Source organism: Pseudophryne corroboree, chromosome 4 (genome assembly GCF_028390025.1).
Source record: "Pseudophryne corroboree isolate aPseCor3 chromosome 4, aPseCor3.hap2, whole genome shotgun sequence".
NCBI classification, from domain to species: domain Eukaryota; kingdom Metazoa; phylum Chordata; class Amphibia; order Anura; family Myobatrachidae; genus Pseudophryne; species Pseudophryne corroboree.
This window is the reverse complement of record NC_086447.1, coordinates 63,481,745-63,505,962: the sequence shown is the minus strand read 5'-3', so window position 1 is coordinate 63,505,962 and position 24,218 is coordinate 63,481,745. Positions and strand designations below refer to the sequence as shown.

Genomic DNA, 24,218 nt, shown 5'->3' with positions numbered 1-24,218 from the left:
TTCTTCAAGAAACACACTTCAAGGTTGGCAACGTCCCGCCGCTTAAATGTCATTATTACCCCCATGTTTTTATGGCTAACAATCCTTCCGGATTGGCCCGTCACCTACCCGTCCTTAATGTTTCCTCCCATAGACTGATTGAGGGTAGGGGGCTGCTGGTGAAATGTGATATCCATGGCCAACGTTTTTCCTTTCCAAATGTTTACGCTCCCAATTCTAAGCAGCCTTCCTTTTTATCTTCAGTTTTGGAAACTGCTGAGCCTCTCCTTGAGGGGGTAGTGGTGATGGGGGGTGATTTAAATTGGACTCTCGACCCTCTTCATGATACCTCTAAGAAGTCTGCCCTTCGGCCGGAGAAGGAGTATGGGAGAGTGCGACGCGCCCTGCTCGACCACCAGCTGATTGACTCTTGGAGACTGACACACCCTTCTGAGGTAAATTTTTGTTTTTATTCACATCCCCATCAAACATATTCCATAATCGACTATCTATTTATAAGTCATCGACATTTACACTTAATTTCTGACTCTTCAATAGGGCAGATTGTTTGGTCTGACCATGCCCCGGTCAATCTAACTATTCGTCTTTTACCTAGTACAAGACGCCAATGGTCATGGCGCTTTAATGATACTTTGTTGCAAGACGTGGCTTGCCACTCGCAACTTGAATCGGCCCTAGATTCCTACATTAGCAGTAACGATACGGAAGATATTTCTAAAATCTCTGTATGGGAGGCACATAAATGCATCTTGAGAGGGGTGTGTATCCAATTGGGCTCAGTTCGTAAAAAACAAAGGGAAAAACTCTGGGATGATTTATTAACTAGCATTAAATCTCTAGAACTCCTCCATAAGAATTCCCAAACCCCTCAACATTATTCCGATCTTGAGACCCTCGGGCCGACTTGAATAAATTACTCTCTGACAGGGTTAAATTTTCGTACAGGAAGTGCCGAAGCAGATACTACCAGTGGGGCAACAAACCGGGGAAATTGCTAGCTAAAGCTCTTCGTGAGCAACGTGCACTTACCTTTATTCACTTGATTAAGGATGACATGGGCCGACCCCATCAAGAGACTGCTAGAATTGCTAAAACCTTTCAGGATTATTATTCCAATTTATACAATCTTTCAGGGCCGACTGGGCGGGCGGATAAGTCATCCCATCAAGCAGACATATCTTCCTATTTGAGATCCCTAAGCTTCCCAACATTGTCCAAAGCAGATGCAGACGATTTAGATGCTCCCTTCTCTGACGAGGAGGTTATGAAAGCCATTGATTCCTCGCCCAATGGTAAAAGCCCGGGCCCCGATGGGTTTACTATTGCTTACTACAAGGCTTTCAAGGGGAAACTAACACCTCTCATGGCGAGAGCCTTCAACGCCATCTCTGACACGTCTCAATCCCTCGAAGCACATGTCACAGTTTTACCTAAAGAAGGTAAAGATCCTAGCCTCTGTTCTAGTTACCGACCGATCTCGCTGCTGAATATAGATATAAAACTTTTTGCTAAATTGGTTGCAAACCGTCTTAAGCGTTTGTTGCCAGACTTGATTCATGGAGACCAGGCGGGTTTTGTGTTGGGGCGCGAGGCCAGAGATAATACGTCCAAGGTACTTAGTATGATCCACTATGCCAACCAATCCACGTCGCCCTCGATCCTATTATCAACTGATGCTGAAAAGGCATTCGATAGGGTGGACTGGGATTTCTTGTTTGGTATTTTGAAGCATCTGGGACTGGGCAATGCATGTCTCCATAGAATCTTGTCTCTCTACGCTACCCCTTCCGCCAGAATTAAAATTAACGGCTCCTTATCAGACCCCTTCACTATTTCAAATGGCACCAGACAGGGCTGTCCACTATCCCCATTACTTTTTGTTCTATGCATGGAAGCTCTAGCTAGAAGCATAAGGGCCAACCATAATATTTCTGGTCTGCAGGTGAGAGGGAGGGAATACAAAGTGGCCCTATATGCGGATGATTTACTAGCTCTAATTTCGAACCCGGTCACCTCACTCCCTATCTTGATGTCGGAATTTGATAAGTTCGGAGCCCTTTCTAATTTCAAAATGAATTACTCCAAATCTATTGCACTGAACTTGACTACCTCTTCTACTGTGGTTTCGGGTTTGAAGTGCTCCTTCCCTTTCACCTGGCATGACCATAGGTTGAAGTACCTAGGGGTTTTCCTTTCCAACGACCTGTCTAAATTATTCTCCCTAAACTTTGGCCCCTTGTTGAAAATGCTCCGCATAGATTTCCAAAAATGGAGGAAACTACGACTATCTTGGTTTGGTAGAATTAACGTAGTTAAAATGAATGCCCTGCCTAGGATATTGTTTTTTCTCCAAACCCTCCCCATACACGTTCCTCCCCATTGGTTTCGGGACATTCAGAATCTTATACGAGCTTTTGTTTGGGGCAGCAACACACCTAGATTCAAACACAACATATTATTTTGGAGGAAACATCAGGGGGGACAACAACTTCCACACATCCCCAGTTATTATCATGCCGTACAATTGAATAGAGTCCTGGAATGGACACGGGCAAAGAACTGTAAGCAGTGGGTGCTTCTGGAGGAGGGTTGCCTGCCGCATTATATTGAAATCACACTGTGGCTTCCCAACCTCCCGAAGGTTTCCCATCCCACAGTCTCCCCCACACTTAAATTGTGGAACACACTTAGGATAAGAGGTCAAATATCTTCCAAATGGTCACCTTTAACTTCTTTTCTCTTTAACTCTGAGTTTATCCCAGGTCTCCATGGAACGGCCTTCACTTCATGGGCGGGACTTTTCAGGGATGGCCAGCTGGTGAGTTCGGGCAGGGTGCGTTCATTTTCAGATATTCAATCTCTCTGGACCATACCGAATCCCGATTTTTGGAAATTTCTCCAGGTTCATCACTTTTTAACATCCTCCAAGAATCTCTCTGACATAACTAGAGATCTTACTGCTTTTGAAAAAATGTGCGTTTCTCCTCAAGCTCCCACACACACCATATCCCAGATCTATGTGATTATCATGGAGGACCTCTTCCCGCAGCCCCCTACTTGGGAATCTGTATTTCGCAACACTCAGGCTAGCTCCTTATGTTTGTTGACAATGGAGACTCTTTATAAACTCATATATAGATGGTACAGGACTCCTTTGGTTCTTAATAAGATGTTTCCTGCTATCTCGAACCTTTGTTGGCGTTGTAAAGGGGCCCCAGGAAGTTTTCTGCATATATGGTGGGATTGCCCTCTTATAGTTTCCTTCTGGAGGGAAGTTTTTAAATGTTCAGAATTAATATTGGGAGATATATAATCCCTAAAGACCCGGAGTTCTGGCTCCTTAACCTCACTCCTGTGGGTTCACATACCTATAAGGGCTCACTACTAAGACATCTTAATAATGCAGCCAAGGCCGTGATACCGACTCTATGGAGATCACCCTCACCCCCTTTGGTTAAACAATGGTTTAATAGGATTGATTACTTTCTAGACAAGGAGGATCTTATTTCCTTCTCATCAGGAAGATCTGTAGACTTTACAGCCATTTGGTTTCCATGGTATGATTTTAAAGAATCATCTTTATATAAGACTTACATGTCTATTTAGACTCTGTTCTACTACTAATCCTGATGGCTTTTCAGCATATTTCAGACCACCTGACAGTTTTACCCTCCTCCTAATCTACTATGTGACCCATCTAAATATTTAGACAATTTATTCTATTTTTAATCCTTACATCCCTTACCCTCTCCCCCCCCCCCCTCTCTTCTATCTGTGTCTTCTTCTCTCTTTTCCTTTTTCTTAATTCCTCTTTCTCTGACGTCCTAAGTGGATGCTGGGACTCCGTAAGGACCATGGGGAATAGCGGCTCCGCAGGAGACTGGGCACAACTAAAAGAAAGCTTTTGGTCTAACTGGTGTGCACTGGCTCCTCCCTCTATGACCCTCCTCCAGACTTCAGTTAGAATCTTGTGCCCGGCTGAGCTGGATGCACACTAGGGGCTCTCCTGAGCTCCTAGAAAAGAAAGTATATTTTAGGTTTTTTATTTTCAGTGAGATCTGCTGGCAACAGACCCACTGCTACGAGGGACTAAGGGGAGAAGAAGCGAACCTACCTGACTGGAGATAGTTTGGGCTTCTTAGGCTACTGGACACCATTAGCTCCAGAGGGATCGAACACAGGACCCGACCTCGATCGTTCGGTCCCGGAGCCGCGCCGCCGTCCCCCTTACAGAGCCAGAAGCATGAAGATGGTCCTGGAAATCGGCGGCAGAAGACTTCGGTCTTCAACAAGGTAGCGCACAGCACTGCAGCTGTGCGCCATTGCTCCTCATGCACACCTCACACTCCGGTCACTGATGGGTGCAGGGCGCCGGGGGGGGGGGGCGCCCTGAGCAGCAATATGAATACCTTGGCTGGCAAAAAATCACAATATATAGTCCCAGAGGCTATATATGTGATAAATACCCCTGCCAGAATCCATAAAAAAAGCGGGAGAAAAGTCAGCCGAAAAAGGGGCGGGGCTATCTCCCTCAGCACACTGGTGCCATTTTTCCCTCACAGCTCCGCTGGAAGGATCGCTCCCTGGTTCTCCCCTGCAGTTTCAAGCAACAGAAGGGTAAAAAAGAGAGGGGGGGGCACTAAATGTAGGCACAGCAATATATATTTATAAGCAGCTATAAGGGAAAACACTCAGTTATAGTGTAATCCCTGTGTTATATAGCGCTCTGGTGTGTGCTGGCATACTCTCTCTCTGTCTCCCCAAAGGGCTTTGTGGGGTCCTGTCCTCTGTCAGAGCATTCCCGGTGTGTGTGCGGTGTGTCGGTACGGCTGTGTCGACATGTTTGATGAGGAGGCTTATGTGGAGGCGGAGCAGATGCCGATAAATGTGATGTCACCCCCTGCGGGGCCGACACCTGAGTGGATGGTTATGTGGAAGGAATTACGTGACAGTGTCGACTCCTTACATAAAAGGTTTGACGACATACCAAATATGGGACAGCCGGCTTCTTAGCCTGTGCCTGCCCAGGTGTCTCAAAAGCCATCAGGGGCTCTAAAACGCCCGCTACCTCAGATGGCAGACACAGATGTCGACACGGATACTGACTCCAGTGTCGACGACGATGAGACTAATGTGACTTCCAATAGGGCCACACGTTACATGATTGAGGCTATGAAAAATGTGTTGCACATTTCTGATGTTACCCCAGGTACCACAAAAAAGGGTATTATGTTTGGAGAGAAAAAACTACCAGTAGTTTTTTCTCCATCTGAGGAGTTAAATGAAGTGTGTGAAGAAGCGTGGGCTTCCCCCGATAAGAAACTAGTAAATTCTAAAAGGTTACTAATGACGTACCCTTTCCCGCCAGAGGATAGGTCACGTTGGGAAACATCCCCTAGGGTGGATAAAGCGCTCACACGCTTGTCAAAGAAGGTGGCACTACCGTCTCCGGATACGGCCGCCCTAAAGGACCCTGCTGATAGAAAGCAGGAGGCTATCCTGAAGTCTGTATATACACACACACACACACACACACAGGTATTATACAGAGACCAGCTATTGCTTCAGCATGGATGTGCAGTGCTGCAGCTGCGTGGTCAGATTCCCTGTCGGAAAATATTGATACCCTAGACAGGGACACTATATTGCTAACCGTAGAGCATATTAAAGACGCAGTCTTATACATGAGAGATGCACAGAGGGATATTTGCCGGCTGGCATCTAAAATAAGTGCAATGTCCATTTCTGCCAGGAGAGGGTTATGGACTCGGCAGTGGACAGGTGATGCAGATTCTAAAAGGCACATGGAAGTTTTGCCTTATAAGGGTGAGGAGTTGTTCGGGGATGGTCTCTCGGACCTAGTTTCCACAGCAACAGCTGGGAAGTCTGCATTTTGACCCCATGTTCCCTCACAGCCAAAGAAAGCACCGTATTATCAGGTACAGTCCTTTTGGCCCCATAAGGGCAAGCGGGTTAAAGGCGCGTCCTTTCTGCCCAGAGGCAGAGGGAAAAAGCTGCAGCATACAGCCAGTTCCCAGGAGCAAAAGTCCTCCCCCGCTTCCTCTAAGTCCACCGCATGACGTCGGGGCTCCACAGGCGGAGCCGGGTACGGTGGGGGCCCGTCTCAAAAATTTCAGCAATCAGTGGGCTCGCTCACGGGTGGATCCCTGGATCTTTCAAGTAGTATCTCAGGGGTACAAGCTGGAATTCGAGACGTCTCCCCCCCGCCGTTTCCTCAAATCTGCCTTGCCAACAACTCCCTCAGGCAGGGCGGCCGTGCTAGAGGCAATTCACAAGCTGTATTCCCAGCAGGTGATAGTCAATGTGCCCCTACTTCAACAAGGACGGGGTTACTATTCCACAATGTTTGTGGTATCGAAACCGGACGGTTCGGTGAGACCCATTTTAAATTTGAAATCCTTGAACACATATATAAAAAAATTCAAGTTCAAGATGGAATCGCTCAGGGCGGTTATTGCAAGCCTGGACGAGGGGGATTACATGGTATCACTGGACATCAAGGATGCTTACCTGCATGTTCCCATTTACCATCCTCACCAGGAGTACCTCAGATTTGTGGTACAGGATTGTCATTACCAATTCCAGACGTTGCCGTTTGGTCTATCCACGGCTCCGAGGGTCTTTACCAAGGTAATGGCCGAAATGATGATACTCTTTCGAAAGAAGGGAGTTTTAATTATTCCGTACTTGGACGATCTCCTGATAAAGGCGAGGTCCAGGGAGCAGTTGTTAGTCGGGGTAGCACTATCTCGGGAGGTGCTACAACAGCACGGCTGGATTCTAAATATTCCAAAGTCACAGCTGGTCCCTACGACACGTCTACTGTTCCTGGGGATGGTTCTGGACACAGAACAGAAAAAAGTGTTTCTCCCGGAGGAGAAGGCCAAGGAGCTGTCATCTCTAGTCAGAGGCTTCCTAAAACCAAAACAGGTGTCGGTGCATCACTGCACGCGGATCCTGGGAAAGATGGTAGCTTCCTACGAAGCAATCCCATTCGGCAGGTTCCATGCAAGAACCTTTCAGTGGGACCTGTTGGACAAGTGGTCCGGATCGCATCTTCAGATGCATCGGCTGATAACCCTGTCTCCAAGGACCAGGGTGTCTCTGCTGTGGTGGCTGCAAAGTGCTCATCTTCAAGAAGGCCGCAGATTCGGCATACAGGACTGGGTCCTGGTGACCACGGATGCCAGCCTTCGAGGCTGGGGGGCAGTCACACAGGGAAGAAACTTCCAAGGACTATGGTCAAGTCAGGAGACTTCCCTACACATAAATATTCTGGAACTGAGGGCCATTTTCAATGCCCTAAGTCAGGCTAAACCCCTGCTTCAAAACCAGCCGGTACTGATCCAGTCAGACAACATCACGGCAGTCGCCCATGTAAACCAACAGGGCGGCACGAGAAGCAGGACGGCGATGGCAGAAGCCACAAGGATTCTCCGATGGGCGGAAAATCACGTGTTAGCACTGTCAGCAGTGTTTATTCCGGGAGTCGACAACTGGGAAGCAGACTTCCTCAGCAGGCACGACCTCCACCCGGGAGAGTGGGGACTTCATCCAGAAGTCTTCCAACTGATTGTAAACCGTTGGGAAAGGCCACAGGTGGACATGATGGCGTCCCGCCTAAACAAAAAGCTAGAAAGATATTGCGCCAGGTCAAGAGACCCGCAGGCGATAGCTGTGGACGCTCTAGTGACACCGTGGGTGTACCGGTCGGTTTATGTGTTCCCTCCTCTTCCTCTCATACCAAAGGTACTGAGAATAATAAGGAGAAGAGGAGTAAGAACTATTCTCATTGTTCCGGATTGGCCAAGAAGAGCTTGGTACCCGGAACTTCAAGAAATGATCTCAGAGGACCCATGGCCTCTGCCGCTCAGACAGGACCTGCTGCAGCAGGGGCCCTGTCTGTTCCAAGACTTACCGCGGCTGCGTTTGACGGCATGGCGGTTGAACACCGGATCCTGAAAGAAAAGGGCATTCCGGAGGAAGTCATTCCTACGCTGATTAAAGCTAGGAAAGAAGTGACCGCAAACCATTATCACCTATGGCGAAAATATGTTGCGTGGTGTGAGGCCAGGAAGGCCCCAACGGAGGAATTTCAGCTGGGCCGTTTTCTGTACTTCCTACAGTCAGGGGTGACTATGGGCCTAAAATTGGGTTCCATTAAGGTCCAGATTTCGGCTCTATCGATTTTCTTCCAGAGAGAACTGGCTTCACTACCTGAAGTTCAGACTTTTGTTAAGGGAGTGCTGCATATTCAGCCCCCGTTTGTGCCTCCAGTGGCACCTTGGGATCTCAACGTGGTGTTGGATTTCCTAAAGTCACATTGGTTTGAGCCACTTAAAACCGTGGAATTGAAATATCTCACGTGGAAAGTGGTCATGTTGTTGGCCTTGGCTTTGGCCAGGCGTGTATCAGAATTGGCGGCTTTGTCATGTAAAAGCCCTTATCTGAATTTCCATATGGATAGGGCAGAATTGAGGATTCGTCCCCAATTTCTCCCTAAGGTGGTATCAGCCTTTCATCTGAACCAACCTATCGTGGTGCCTGTGGCTACTAAAGACTTGGAGGCTTCCAAGTTGTTGGACATAGGGCCCTGAAAATTTATGTTTCCAGGACAGCTGGAGTCAGAAAGACTGACTCGCTATTCATCCTGTATGCGCCCCACAAGTTGGGTGCGCCTGCTTCAAAGCAGACTATTGCTCGCTGGATCTGTAGTACGATTCAGCTTGCACATTCTGCGGCTGGACTGCCGCATCCTAAATCGGTGAAAGCCCATTCCACAAGGAAGGTGGGCTCTTCTTGGGCGGCTGCCCGAGGGGTCTCGGCTCTTCAACTTTGCCGAGCAGCTACTTGGTCGGGGTCAAACACATTTGCTAAATTCTACAAGTTTGACACCCTGGCTGAGGAGGACCTAGAGTTTGCCCATTCGGTGCTGCAGAGTCATCCGCACTCTCGCGCCCGTTTGGGAGCTTTGGTATAATCCCCATGGTCCTTACAGAGTCCCAGCATCCACTTAGGACGTCAGAGAAAATAAGAATTTACTCACCGGTAATTCTATTTCTCGTAGTCCGTAGTGGATGCTGGGCGCCCATCCCAAGTGCGGATTGTCTGCAATACTTGTATATAGTTATTGTTTAACTAAAGGGTTATTGTTGAGCCATCTGTTGGGAGGCTCAGTTGTTGTCATACTGTTAACTGGGTATTGTATCACGAGTTATACGGTGTGATTGGTGTGGCTGGTATGAGTCTTACCCGTGATTCAAAATCCTTCTTTATTGTGTCAGCTCTTCCGGGCACAGTATCCTAACTGAAGTCTGGAGGAGGGTCATAGAGGGAGGAGCCAGTGCACACCAGTTAGACCAAAAGCCTTCTTTTAGTTGTGCCCAGTCTCCTGCGGAGCCGCTATTCCCCATGGTCCTTACGGAGTCCCAGCATCCACTACGGACTACGAGAAAGAGAATTACCGGTGAGTAAATTCTTATTTTTCACACTGTTTTAGCATATGGCTACTTCTATATGTTTGTTTGAAACTAAAAATGGACGATGTTTTATTGCATATTAGGAGACTATATTGTGATTCATTGCCATGTTTGATTTGCAAGGATACTCTCTTCCATTGTCAGAAAGTTGTTGTTCATTCTGTATTTCCATTGTCACAATAAAAACAGTTTACGTAAAAAAACAGAATGATGGAAGGACAAGACATGGCTAATGGGTGAGTTTGTGAATATTTGGTGTTTTTTTTTTTAGAGTTTAATGTTGTTAAAAGATGACACTTATGTTTGTATTGTGTTCTTACAGGAGATCGAGGATATCCTTGGACCCCCTGGCTCATGACTCCTTACAGCACACCCAGGCCAGAACCACAGTCAGAGTTTAATTCCGCGCTTACTGCCACTAGACAGCTGGTGGAGCGCACTATTGGGGTCCTGAAGGGACGATTCCGTGTGCTCCACCGCACTGGTGGCGACCTCATGTATTCACTGGAAATGGTGAGTAAAATTGTGGTCCTGTGTGCCATCCTGCATAATATTGCTGTAAGGAGTCGCCTGGAGCTTCCTCAATCCGAGGAATTGCCCAGCGAGGATGAGGAGCCAGGGGTTGGGCGGACATTCCGTGGAGGAACTGATAATGTCGATATTATCTTAAACCATAAAGCTATACCTCTAGATACACTTTTACCGTGGAGCCGCTATGGCCGCTAGAGTGAAAACATGCGCTACGCACTTTGTACGCTATTTGCGTACAGAGTCCCATACGTGGAACGTACTTGGTGTACACACCGCGCTGAGTGTACAGAGTACGCACAGCACGCGCACACACAATTGATAACCTTTAAACCTTATTAGTAATACAATGTAATAATATGGTTACACTTTAAACCTTTACGCAGCAAAGTACTGCAATGATGTTATACCTTAAACCTTAAGTAGCGCTGACGGCATAAAGTACCTGCAGTGCGTACACCTTATCAATACTTATAAACCTTATACAGTTAAATACGCTTTAAACCCTAGCAGGGAAATGAGGACACAACACCGATATGTAGTTGAACCACAGGGTTCTAAGGCCACAGTGGATTATTTAAAAAAGGGTTAACAGTACAAATCATACACTACAGGCTAACAAGATAAATCTAAACAGAATAATGGCTACAGAGAATGTACATACGTGAGAATGTTCGCTTGCGCAACCCGGCCGATCCTCCGCTTGTCAGGTAGAAAGCATTCAGAGTCTTCTGACCGGCCAGGCAACAACGGGCTTTTTATACACAGCTTACATACACAATACAATGGTCACTGTAATCTCACTGTCCATTGGACACAGAGGTGCATCTTTACATTAAAGGAGAGGTCATAGGTTGATTTGAAAAGGTGGGCGATGTCTTTCTCAACTGCTCTTGGGGGTGGTATCCTCTGGATTCCCGCCGCATACATAATATACAGTAAATACAGTTAATATCTATATTCTACTTTTGCACATAACTATACGCAGGAACATGCGATCTTTCCCTAACCAACACCTGAATGATACACTTAAAATACCCTACAGCTGGATACTAGACATCACCTTATAACCTTTGTCTGTCCCTTCCTATTATGCAAAGGCGAATCCCTTAGTCCTGGAATCATTTAAACTGTTGATACTTGCTGATGTGGTGTAGGGAAACTATGTGTACAAAATGCACTATTTGGGTTAAATATGTAATGTTCTGATAACCCTCTATGCGCTCACAAACTCCGCCGTAAATATCCATACCACGCGCATGATCGCAGGAGTGATCCTACGCAAATTGCGGATATGTGCACGCACGGCGGAATAAGTGCACGCGCAGCGGGCATGTGTATGGGGTTAGTACATGGTGTATGCATTACAATATTTTTCGACTTTGACAGTCCACCCTTTGGCAGTCAACAATAACTGCCACTATCTAAACATTAAACAGAAAAATATACAATACAATATCTACAGATGATTGGATGGTATGAGGAGAGGTGTAGGTGGGAAATGTATGACCTAGTGAGGTAGTAAAAGCATGTATGTATGAATCCATGTCTGAGGGGCATGTATCATCGTGCCGTATATGTTCTAGATAAGCTTCGTGGTATTGCGAAGTATACATTAAATCCTTCTCATCCCGTATTAAGGGTCTGTAAGTGGGCCAACAAACACTACCGAGCTCTTTTCGGCTTCTTGTTCCAACAAATGGGGTGCACATTTAGATGATGATACATGGAGGGGAACATATGTGAGTGCTAATATATGTGGATATCACCTGTCAACTATGTGTGTCACTAACTGAAGGTTGTAGAGATGAAGATAAGACACATATGTACAATACATTCACATAACATTTGCGTAATCATTCTCGGGTGTTGATCGAAGTCTCTTCCGGATGGGTGTATTTTTGCTGAAACACAGGAAAAACGGGTGAAAGAAACGGGCCGTGGAATTCTTTTGCAATCCCTATCACAACATCGTTTCTATAGATGGATCATAAATTAAATCTGCTGCTATAGCAATGCCCCCGCTCCTTAAACTCATCACTTTTGTACTGCGCTTGCACCGCGTTAAAATTCGAACACATCTAAATATCAAGCCAATAATTATGACGACTCCCAGGATACAAAGGAGAAACTTACCTACACTCATAATAACATTTTGAGCCCATTCTCCTAAACCTGAGAACCAATTGCGTGGGTTCAACCATGAGACCCAGCCGGTCAGTTCATTACCCACAGCAGTCAGGGTAAGGTTGTGTCTCCTTCGGAACTCCCACTTCAACTGCAAGATATCGTCCATGTTTTGATCAATGATCTCAGTTGGGTCGTCAGTGCTGTTTGTAATATACGTGCAGCACTTCACACCATATTGAGTTGCCAATGTGACACAGTACCCACCTGTCACCGCTGTGATATAATTCAGGACCATCCTGTGCTGGATCAGTTCCGTTTTGTAAGCTTGCAACTCCCTTCCCGTATACCTGAAGGTGTCGTCATACATCTCAGTGATATTATCTTTCAGGTTCGCTAGCGCATTGGTATACCTATAATTTATAATTCCTCTGGCAGTACGGGTGATATCTAATGCGAGAAGGAATTGAATCCCGGTGGATTCGTCGATCAAATCAGAGGCTACGTGCTCTGTCCTATCTATAATGTGTCTCTTAACGATGTGTTCATAATGAGTATGAGGAGCTTGAGCACTGCGGTGAATGTCTTTCATCTTATCATGGGTTATGGTCATAACCTCTGGCAACACTCTTCCAATGTAACACAATCCCTCTGAGTTTGGGGCAAGCCACTTATACGCCTTCCTCCCACATATGAAATAAGCATCATCAGGGAGAACATATGGGACAGAATATGACATTACCATATTGCAAACCTTCCAAGTGAAAAATCCTATCCCTAACTCTCTCATCTGTCCAGTACACGTATCAGGCTGTATGATATGCGCACAGTACCCTGGTGATACTTCTCCAACCCACATGGTCTTACTTCCTTGAGTATACCTGTACCGAAAATACCTTCCACTGTTGGCTATTTGGCGTATAAGTTCAGAGTCTACGGGTATCCTATCAGCTCTGTGCGAGAATGCCATGGTTTGGTTATTCCATGTCACCTCCCAATTTCCCGGCTTTCGGGAATTGGAAATGTTGAAACATACTAAGGATCTATCTACATGGTACTGGTGGAGCTTCAAACTAGGGGGCCTAGAAATATTAAATTTCTTGTCCACCGGTCTCCCACTCCGTAATTCAAGTACCTCATCTATTGCTAAAGGGTACGGTACTAATCCTGACTTGCTCTGACCTTGAGGTACTTGTGAGCACACCCAGCATTCTGTCTGGTTTAAGACCTTACCCACTAGTGAGTGGTAATCACTCAATGGATGACGGTCCATGTTGATATTAAGGCTGGACTGACATCTCTGGATGCACCCATCCTCAACTATGTTTTCACAATTCCTACAGATGCAATCTTCCCCAGCCAGTAACCCTTCACAGTGCCTCCTAGTTTCTAGACGACCAGATCGTTTTCTGATACTCGCCTTTGCTCGATGGATGTGTTGCTCTTGGAATTCTACAAATCCATCCTTGCCATCAGAACCCATTCCAGATCCTTTCTCGACCTCTCTGGTACTCTCACCGAAACAGACTGTTCTCGTCAACATCAGGATTAACAGGAAAACCCGGAACGCAGTCTCTTGGGGTAAGTCCTTCTTGTTTAAGGGGAGAGAAAGGGAACAAGAAGGGGGAGGAAAGGAGGGTAGTGGGAGGTGGAGAAAATAATAAAAAGGAAAAAGAAAACTGGTGCGACAACCGCCTCTGGTCTTGTTGTTCTCCACGCTCAGGTGCCGTGACAACAGTCCTGCCTCTCAGCCTTCCTGGAACAGACACTCCAGTGATATGATGTTCTCTACACTCTGCTCTTTGTCACGGGCTCTCTCTGGGTCAGCGACCTTCTTACAGTGGGACGAGTGGACCCAAGTCTCTCTCTCGGCAACCTTTAATGCTGTCGTGCTGGTTAGTAAGACTTGGTACGGTCCTTCCCACCTGTCAATGAGGCAACCTGAGCGTAGAAAATTTCGAATCATTACATAATCCCCAGGTTCAATGTCATGACAATTACTGTTTGGTAGGTCAGGAATCACCAGCTTTAGATTTCTGTTTTGATTCCTCAACTGCTTGCTCATCTTAACCAAATATTTTACGGTTACTTCATTATTGCATTTCAAATCATCCTGGGGGTCAATCATTATATGGGGTTGTCGACCAAAAAGAATCTCAAAGGGCGATAGGTTGAGTGGGGACCTGGGAGTGGTTCTGATGCTGTACAATACAAGTGGCAAAGCTTCTGGCCATAACAATCCAGTTTCAGCCATTACTTTGCTCAGCTTGTTCTTAATAGTGCTGTTTACTCTTTCCACCTTTGCACTCGCCTGGGGGCGGTACGGAGTATGCAGCTTACTATTAATTCCCATCAGTTTGCACATAACCTGAAAGACTTCACCTGTAAAATGGGTACCCCTATCGCTTTCAATTATTCTAGGGATACCATATCTGCACACAAATTCCTGCACAATTTTCTTTGCAGTAAATGTAGCAGTATTTGTGGCAGCAGGGAACGCTTCTACCCAATTAGAAAACACATCAATACAGACTAACACATATTTTAAATTTCTGCAGGGTGGTAACTATATGAAATCAATTTGTATTACCTGAAAAGGGCCATCTGTTGGCGGGATATGGGATGGTTCTGTTGGTATTGACTTTCCAATATTCTTCCTCAAGCAGATAAGACATGTCATTGCTCTCTTACCCGCATGAGAAGAGAATCCTGGCGCACACCAGTAGGCTCTCACCAGCTTACACATACCCTATTTGCCCAGATGAGTCAGACCGTGTGCCGCCTCAGCTAAGCTAGGAAGATATGCTCTGGGGGCTACTGGCTTACCCTGTCCATCTGTCCAGAGGACTCCTGACCATATCCTTTTGACCTCCAGAGTGCCTTTTCCTGTGGAGAACACAAATTTTGCATTTCACTTAATTTTTGTGTGTTGACGGTGTTAAATACCATCAGTGGTGTGATATCTGTTTGTATGGGGGTGCTGGCTGCTGATTTAGCAGCTTCGTCTGCCCGGCTGTTACCAAGTGATACTTGACTGTAAGTGTGGGCTTTGCACTTGATAAAAGCCACTCTGTCTGGTTCTTGTATCGCTGTTAGAAGCCTTTTTATATGGGATGCATGCGCTACAGGTGTGCCAGCTGCCGTCATGAAATTTCTGAGGCGCCATAGGGCCCCGAAATCATGCACTACTCCAAAGGCATACCTAGAATCTGTGTATATATTGGCTGACTTACCCTTGGCCAGTTCACACGCTCTGGTTAGGGCGACCAGCTCAGCAACTTGTGCTGAGTGCGGTGGGCCCAGGGGTTCAGCTTCTATGATACCTCTGTCATCTACGACTGCGTATCCAGTACACAGGTCTCCCGAGTCCGTCTGTCTGTGGCAACTGCCGTCAGTGTAAAAAGTAAAATCTACACCTTCCAGTGGGTTGTCACTAATGTCGGGTCTTGCAGTGAAAGTTTGGTTCAGATATTCCATACAATCGTGTGTGTCAGTGTCTGTACTAAATCCTCCTTCACCATCATTCTCATTCTCCACCCTTTGTGCCTGTCCAGGCACACCTGGTAAATAAGTTGCAGGATTTAGTGCGCTGCATCTCTTTATGGTGATGTTTACAGGGGCCATTAGTGCTAATTCCCACCTTGTAAACCGTGCAGATGAGACATGTCTGGTTTGGGTAGAGTTCAGTAAGGCTGACACTGCATGAGGTGTATGGATGGTCAGGTTGTGTCCTAACACTACGCCTTCGCTTTTACTCACTAGCAAAGCTATCGCTGCAACACTTCGCAAGCATGTGGGGAGAGACCGCGCTACGGTGTCCAACTGTGCACTGTAGTAAGCTACCGGCCTGCTGGCATCACCATGTCTCTGGGTTAGGACACCTGCCGCGCACCCAGCGCTTTCCGTACCGTACAATTCAAAAGGTTTCCCATAATCTGGCATGCCTAATGCAGGTGCCTGTGATAGGCACTGTTTAAGTCTCTCAAATGCCAGTTCGGACTCATCTGTGTGAGAGATCCGATCTGGTTTGTTCGAGGAGACCATTTCCTGCAAAGGTAAAGCCAATATGGAGAACCCTGGGATCCAGTTTCGGCAGTACCCACACATTCCAAGGAAAGTGCGGATCTGTTGCTGGGTTTGTGGCAGAGTCATGTCGCGAATCGCCTGTATTCTATCAGCGGTGAGATGTCTAAGTCCTTGTGTCAAGCAATGTCCCAAATATTTTACCTTGGTCTGGCACAACTGCAACTTGTCCTTTGAAACCTTGTGTCCCGTATTAGAAAGGTGAAACAGAAGCTGTTTCGTGTCTTTCAAGGATGCTTCGATTGAATCAGAACACAGCAGTAAGTCATCTACATACTGTATTAATACTGACCCGTTCTCAGGTTGAAAGGACTGTAAACAGTCATGCAAAGCCTGGGACAAAATACTTGGGCTGTCAATGAAACCTTGGGGTAGGCGAGTCCAGGTGTACTGTACTCCCCTGTATGTGAATGCAAACAAATATTGGCTGTCAGGGTGCAGAGGGACCGAAAAGAAAGCAGAACAGAGGTCAATGACAGTGAAAAATTTTGCAGTAGGGGGGATTTGCATGAGAATGACAGCTGGATTTGGCACTACGGGGAATTGGCTCTCAACTATCTTGTTTATCCCCCTTAGATCCTGCACTAGCCTGTAACCCCTCCCCCCACTCTTTTTCACAGGGAAGATGGGACTATTGGCAGTGCTGGACGTCCTAACTAGGATGCCCTGTTGTAGCAAGCGCTCTATGACTGGGTACACTCCTAATTCCACCTCTGGCTTCAGAGGATACTGTGGGATTTTTGGAGCTATCCTACCATCTTTTACTTGCACTACTACAGGAGCTACATTTGCCATTAATCCAGTGTCTTGTCCATCTTTGGTCCAGAGGGATTCCGGTATCTGGGAGATCATTTCCTCTACCTTGGATGGACACTTGTCTATAACAGCAGAGTGTGACATTAACCTTTGTGGGGTGTCTAACATATCCTGCACTTCCTGAACGTGATTCTCGGGTATATCTAAGAAGACACCCTCAGGAGTACAATATATGACACACCTCATTTTGCACAATAAATCTCTCCCAAGTAGATTAGTCGGAGCCGATGCAGCTAGCAAAAAGGAATGCTTGGTCTGCAAAGGCCCTATCATAATCTCCGCTGGTCTACTTAAAGGGTAGTGTTGCACTATTCCTGTTACTCCCATTGCTGAAATTGTTTTACCTGTGGTTTTCATACCTACCGTTGAATTTAACACTGACCTGGCCGCCCCTGTATCTACAAGAAAAGGTAGTGATCTACCAGCTATATCAACTGTGACCTCAGGTTCACTACCTAGGCTAGCAATCAACTTCACTGGATGCAGACTACAGGTGTGGCCTAACCCCTATTGTATGTTGTGACCCTCCCGCAGTGCGCTGGCAGCTACAATATGTGAGGGGGGTAGCTGAGAATTTTCAGAGGTCTGCCAGTCCCTCCTAGGTGAGTACCTCCTTGTTTCCCCTGCATGTGGCTCATAACTCCTCCTATGCGATCCCTATTACGTGTATCATAATGTGGTTCATGTTCTGGTCTAGGGGGTCGATATACCTTATGTGTGTCCTTATACCTACAATTCCGTGCATAGTGTCCTTCCTTCTGGCAGGTATAACATTTTACTACATACGACTTACCATCAGGGGTCTGGGGTTTCGGCTGATGTGGCTTCGTTGTCAGGGCTTTTATACTTACTGTCATCAGCTTATCCCCCTGTGACTCCCTGTGCTTAATGATGTTCCGATCGTGCTCGATAGCGGACTCTCTTAATGCAGCCACCGAGATACCTCTCCAGTTAGGTTGAGTGGTTTGTACCCTTGTTCTCAATGTTTCCTTTAAGCCGTCCATTAATACTGAGACAGCCACCTCCCTGTGGTGTACATTTTCCTTAATGTCCTCGACCTCAGTGTATCTAGCCATTTCCTGCAGTGCTCAATAGAAATATTCAGACGCCGTTTCACCTTCTTTTTGTCTTATGGAAAAGATTTTGTTCCATTCGACAACAGTAGGGAAATATACTCCTAATTGTAGATTGATCTGTCGTACATTCTCCTGAGTGTATTCATCAGTGAGAGGTACTTCTACGTCTAGTTTATAATCAGTAATGAACTTCACGGGGTTAATATTGGAGGGTAAACATGCCCCTAGCACTGTTCGCCAATCTTTGTGAGTTCGGTAGCGTTACCTAATTCTCTAACAAACCTCTGACATGCGGCTAGATCCTTTCTGGGATCGGGAAATTCAGACATAATTGTCCTTAATTCTGTCCGGGACCAAGGACAATGCATAGCAATGTTCCTGACGGGAGTGACTCCCTGAGCGTCAGTCCTCCCATTGGGGACTGCGATCACCCTGACAGGATTTAGTTCAATTACATCATTCTGAGTTGCTTCTACAATGTGAGGTGCAATTGTCTCTGCATAATGTACTGTACCGTACTTACCTGTGGACACGACCTCACCTGTCCCTCCGCTAGGGGCCTTTACTACTCTTATTGATTGGTCCGTGCCTACCTGGGTGTCTTGTATGGTGGCTGCAAGAGAGAGTGCCGATATCGTGCTGGGCTCATCTTCTTGCTCGCAGTCCTGAGGGAAGTTTAAGATGGGATACAACTTGCACGGGTTAGCATTAATACATTTATCAACTTTACTCTTATCATATATCAGTATGCCATTGTCTGTAGCCATTTTCTCCCCTGTTATATACGGTGGTGGTGGTGGTGCGGTTGCCATCAGTTTCCTGTTAGGTTTAGAACCGGCAGCGTGAGCTAGTTCCCTCTGCATATCACCCTCTAGCTGCCATAAATGTAAACAGTTTGTGTGTCTGACCCTTTGTTTTCGGGACTTTATCAGACATATCCTAAACCTTAAATTCTGCAACACCTCTGGTTCAAAACTGCCTACCCTAGGGAATGGTTCCCTATCTTCCACAGTCATACGTTCCCATTCATTGCATAAAACCTCTGTGTGTGATCCGTACTTCTCACACATTATGTACCTCGCTGACCCTTTGGGCCGTGGAACATCAGCCTGAACCCTGGTTGAACGTCCCTTACTTGAGCAACTGGCCCCCATATTTTGTAGGTATTGCCTTCTCAGCTAATTCCTACAAAAAACCAAATTACTCAGTGGTAAGGCAACGGTGAAAGTTCAACGAGTGCTCTCACCCACTCATGCCCACGTTGGCCAATACACCCAAACACTGTCATCAGCGCCGGTACGTACCCAACCTAGGGCCCCTGTGTAACCTCTATTTACTGGAAGTTTATGGGAGTGACTTACCCTTCCCAGTAAATATTGGTTGTTGGAGATTTCCTGAGTGACCAGCGAAACTCCCTTAAAACAAATTTTTGCACAAATCACGCTTCGTATGCTACACCCAGACTTAATGATCCCGCGATTTTACGCAAAGCTCGTAAAAAGGGGATCACGTTGCGCTAAGTATTGCACTCACGAACGTACGGTACAATCGCACAGCGTATAAGTAACTATTACTCATCCGCCGTACGACCAATGGAATAGTTTTTCAGGCAGCGAAACCTCAGCCGGAGCGTATCAATCAAATGGCCTATATGGGTTTCTTCGCTAACCCCTTGTGGTTGCGGCACCTAAACAAAACCTCGCTGACCTTCTGGTCTTTGATATCTGCTACCTTGCTCCTTTGTACCTTAATCAATGTTAACGTGAGCAAGCCAGTCTCACGCCACCAAGTGTCCACTCACCTGGTGTGGTCTCCTACGGGATCCCGAATTCCCTGGGTCCACAAAACCTTTATTGTTTGCACACTCACGTTCGTTCACTCAAATACACTTTTTGGTTTCTCTGTACAGAAAATTAACTTTCATTCAGGTGAACAGCCTTAGTACCAGAGGTAATGCAGTAAAAAAGGTTTTATTTAAACTAAATCTTGGACACTGAACAATTTGTGCTATTACCGTGTGGCTACCGTTTCGCGCCTAAACTAAACAATGCTATTGTGTAATTTTGTACTTAGCGGCCGTATCTTTACGCACGTTGCGTAAGCACGCGATCGTGCGTACGTCTTTACGATGCGTACGCAGTCCCGTACTTTGTCCGAGACACGTATACAAAGACCGTACGTCCGCAATAGTACAAATCCAACACTTCTATAAATGTAAGCGATATTAACTATAATCGCACACTTAACACGGCACACAGTTTCTTCTGTATAAACCTTTACAACTAGGCCAGGCTGCGTGTGCGTCTTACACTTATTTCTTAAATATTTACTCTATATTTTAACTAAATAGCAACAAATTTTTCAGTACAGGTCAAAATGAATCTAATAATCAATACTTATGGCAATAATGCGAGCAGATATGCAAAGTACAAAGTACAGGTGTATGCGTGTGTTGTGTGCGCATTTGGCGCCAAACAGAAATTCACAGACTTTAAAAATAGCTTTGCGTTCTTACCTTACGGATCCCACCAGCATCCCTACAAACCATGCAGAGCAGACGCTTATCTTATCAGCACTTGAGAAAGAGTTTACCAGAGTATCCACCATCCAGGAGAAGGCTTACGTGGATACCTGTCCGCCCTTTGCTGATAGATAAAGTCTGGTGTACCCTGCAAGGCTGTGGGTATGAGGAAAAACAGGACGATGCCCCCAATTGATAATGTCGATATTATCGTAAACCATAAAGCTATACCTCTAGATACACTTTTACCATGGAGCCGCTATGGCCGCTAGACTGAATACACGCGCTACGCACTTTGTACACTATTTGCATACAGAGTCCCGTACGTGGTACGTACTTGGCGTATACACGCCGCGCTGAGTGTACAGAGTACGCACAGCACGCGCACACACAATTGATAACCTTTAAACCTTATTAGTAATACAATGTAATAATATGGTTACACTTTAAACCTTTACGCAGCAAAGCACTGCAATGATGTTATACCTTAAACCTTAAGTAGCGCTGACGGTATAAAGTACCCGCAGTACGTACACCTTATCAATACTTATAAACCTTATACAGTTAAATACGCTTTAAACCCTAGCAGGGAAATGAGGACACAACACCGATATGTAGTTGAACCACATGGTTCTAAGGCTACAGTGGATTATTTCAAAAAGGGTTAACAGTACAAATCATACACTACAGGCTAACAAGATAAATCTAAACAGAATAATGGCTACAGTCAATGTACATAGGTGAGAATGTTCGCTTGCGCAACCCGGCCGGTCCTCCGCTTGTCAGGTAGAAAGCGTTCAGAGTCTTCTGACAGGCCAGGCAACAACGGGCTTTTTATACACAGCTTACATACACAATACAATGGTCACTGTAATCTCATTGTCCATTGGACACAGAGGTGCATCTTTACATTACAGGAGAGGTCATAGGTTGATTTGAAAAGGTGGGCGATGTCTTTCTCAACTGCTCTTTGGGGTGGTATCCTCTGGATTCCCGCCGCATACATAATATACAGTAAATACAGTTAATATCTATATTCTACTTTTGCACATAACTATACGCAGGAACATGCAATCTTTCCCTAACCAACACCGGAATGTTACCCTTAAAATACCCTACAGCTGGATACTAGACATCACCTTATAACCTTTGTCTGTCCCTTCCTATCATGCAAAGGCGAATCCCTTAGTCCTGGAATCATTTAAACTGTTGATACTTGCTGATGTGGTGTAGGGGAACTATGTGTACAAAATGCACTATTTGGGTTAAATATGTAATGTTCTGATAACCCTCTATGCGCTCACAAACTCCGCCGTAAATATCCATACCACGCGCATGATCGCAGGAGTGATCCTACGCAAATTGCGGATATGTGCACGCACGGCGGAATAAGTGCACGCGCAGCATATGTATGGGGTTAGTACATGGTGTATGCATTACAATATTTTTCAACTTTGACAATGGAGGCCCAGCGTGGCCATGCTGAAAGGGCAGGAATCGTGCAGGAGTATTTCAGGTATGCTTATGCTATGCTAACAGTATAGATTACATTCTGCTAATATTGTGTAAAATGTGGTTACGAAGTAGTTGAGTTGAGTAGTTTCATAAGTGACTGTGAAGAGGAGTCGTCTGTAATTGTTGCTTGAACATCTGTTTATTTTTTATTAAATTTTCTTGTAATTAGTGTTTCATTAGGCTTGCTTATCTGATTTCTGATAACTTCACTATATTTGGATTGCTTTGTGAGTGTTTGTAATCTACATTTCTTTGAATATCACTTTTCTACTTGTGTTTTTTTCAACGCCATTTTATCTGCTATGATTACAAACAAACACCCATCTGACGTCAAAAACTCTTCAATCTGCCTTTGTGTAGCTGATTCGTCACTCCAAATGTGGGAAGTTAACAGTCTCACTCTCTCTGACTCTCTCTTTAGCGCTTTCTCTATGCGTGTGTGTGTGTGTGTGTGTGTGTGTGTGTGTATGTGTATATATATATATATATATATATAAAAATTTAAAACTATTTTAAATATTTCAAACAAGGCTTTAATGTGTCTCTACAGATCTGTGAATTGTTGCTTATGCGATCGTAAGGGAGCAAATGAAAGAATGTCAAAAACATGACACTGTACACAGATTAATAAAGTTGACCAATAAAGATGACACCATCACATTTGGACCAATCAACTCTCACCACACACTATAAATATATGCCAATGTAAGGAAAACGCCATTGGCACCATGCGAGCAGCCACTTTTTCCAGAAGGGAGCTGCGGGTGCTCACAGCTGTGATGGACCACCGCGTCGGCCACGCGGGTCCCCACGTCCCAAACTCGCGGAAGCGTGCGGCCTACGCGGAGGTCCGCAGAATACTGCGGGTGGGGGTCCGCACGAGGCGGGCCATAGTACAGTTGGAGCGGCGGTGGTCCGACCTCCGCCGCCATCAGCCTGAACTGCTGGCGCAGCTGCACCAGCAAATTCGCCAACGTAAGTAAAATGCAATTAAAGGTGTGCTTGCATAAGTGAGATTTTTACCATTACAAGTTACAATAAATTGACAAACATTACACATTAGACTTGCACTGTATGTTTAGAGCAGGGGTGGCCAACCAGTCAGAAATAAAGAGCCAAAAAATCTGGTTAGGCACGTCAAAGAGCCGACATCAAGCCACAGGCGCACATGCAAAAATGGGGTGTGGCCTTGTGCCTGCTAGGCCACACTTCTGGTATAAAATACATTTAAAATGCCAGATCCACATAAAATTAATTTTTAAAGCCAGATCCAACATAAAATACATTTAAAAAGCTACTTCCACATACCCTACTGTGTCACTTCAGCCAGCTACCTCATGTGTCACTCCTGCTAGCACACTCTTACAGTATGTCACTACAGCCAGCTCCCCCATGAGTGACTCCGGCAGCACTTTCCTGAGTCACTCCTGCCGTGACCCTCATGTGTCACTACAGCCCCCCTTATGTGTCCTCTGTTTGCCAGTGGGTGTCTCACCTCTAGTATCTGGCTCTCTCAGTTCTCAGTCTCCGTAGTGCTGCTGGATCTGTTGTGGTCAAGTGACTTCGAGTGTCGGGAGCCACATTTGAATAAGGAAAGAGCCACATGAGGCTCAAGAGCCACAGGTTGGCCACCGCTGGTTTAGAGACTGTGTGTGATTAGGGCTTGCAGGACACACTGGGGACCAGAGTGGTTAGGGTGTAATATGTAGGGGCTCGACATCCCTGACCTAGCTAGTGACCGGTTAAAGTGTGTTTTGTGGCTTGCTTATATAATGTGTTATGTCCGTTAATAATTTTAGTATTATTTACCTTCCTAACAGATGATGCTGTTGGAGGTCCCCATGCTTTAATAGGCCAAAGCCTGCACAGAATGGAGGGACATTGCAGGGGCCTCCTGGAGGAAATCAAGTTTCTACGGAATTTTTTTCAAAAAGTTTTAGTTACATTTTGTTTTACAGTTATGTTTGCTTTTGTTGAAAAAAAAATACTGTTTACCCAAAAAAACAAACAAAACTTTGTTTACACTACAAAGGAGTTTGCTGTTGTGCTTTA

General features: G+C 45.7%; 1 long non-coding RNA gene across 1 annotated transcript; it reads left to right on the top strand.

The window, feature by feature from the left end:
- The first annotated feature begins 254 nt into the window (after nt 1–254).
- Nucleotides 255–24,218, top strand: LOC134911099 (uncharacterized). The gene is made up of 3 exons (XR_010176319.1): nt 255–434; nt 9,823–10,013; nt 23,987–24,218. It is a non-coding gene; the product is annotated as an uncharacterized LOC134911099 (long non-coding RNA).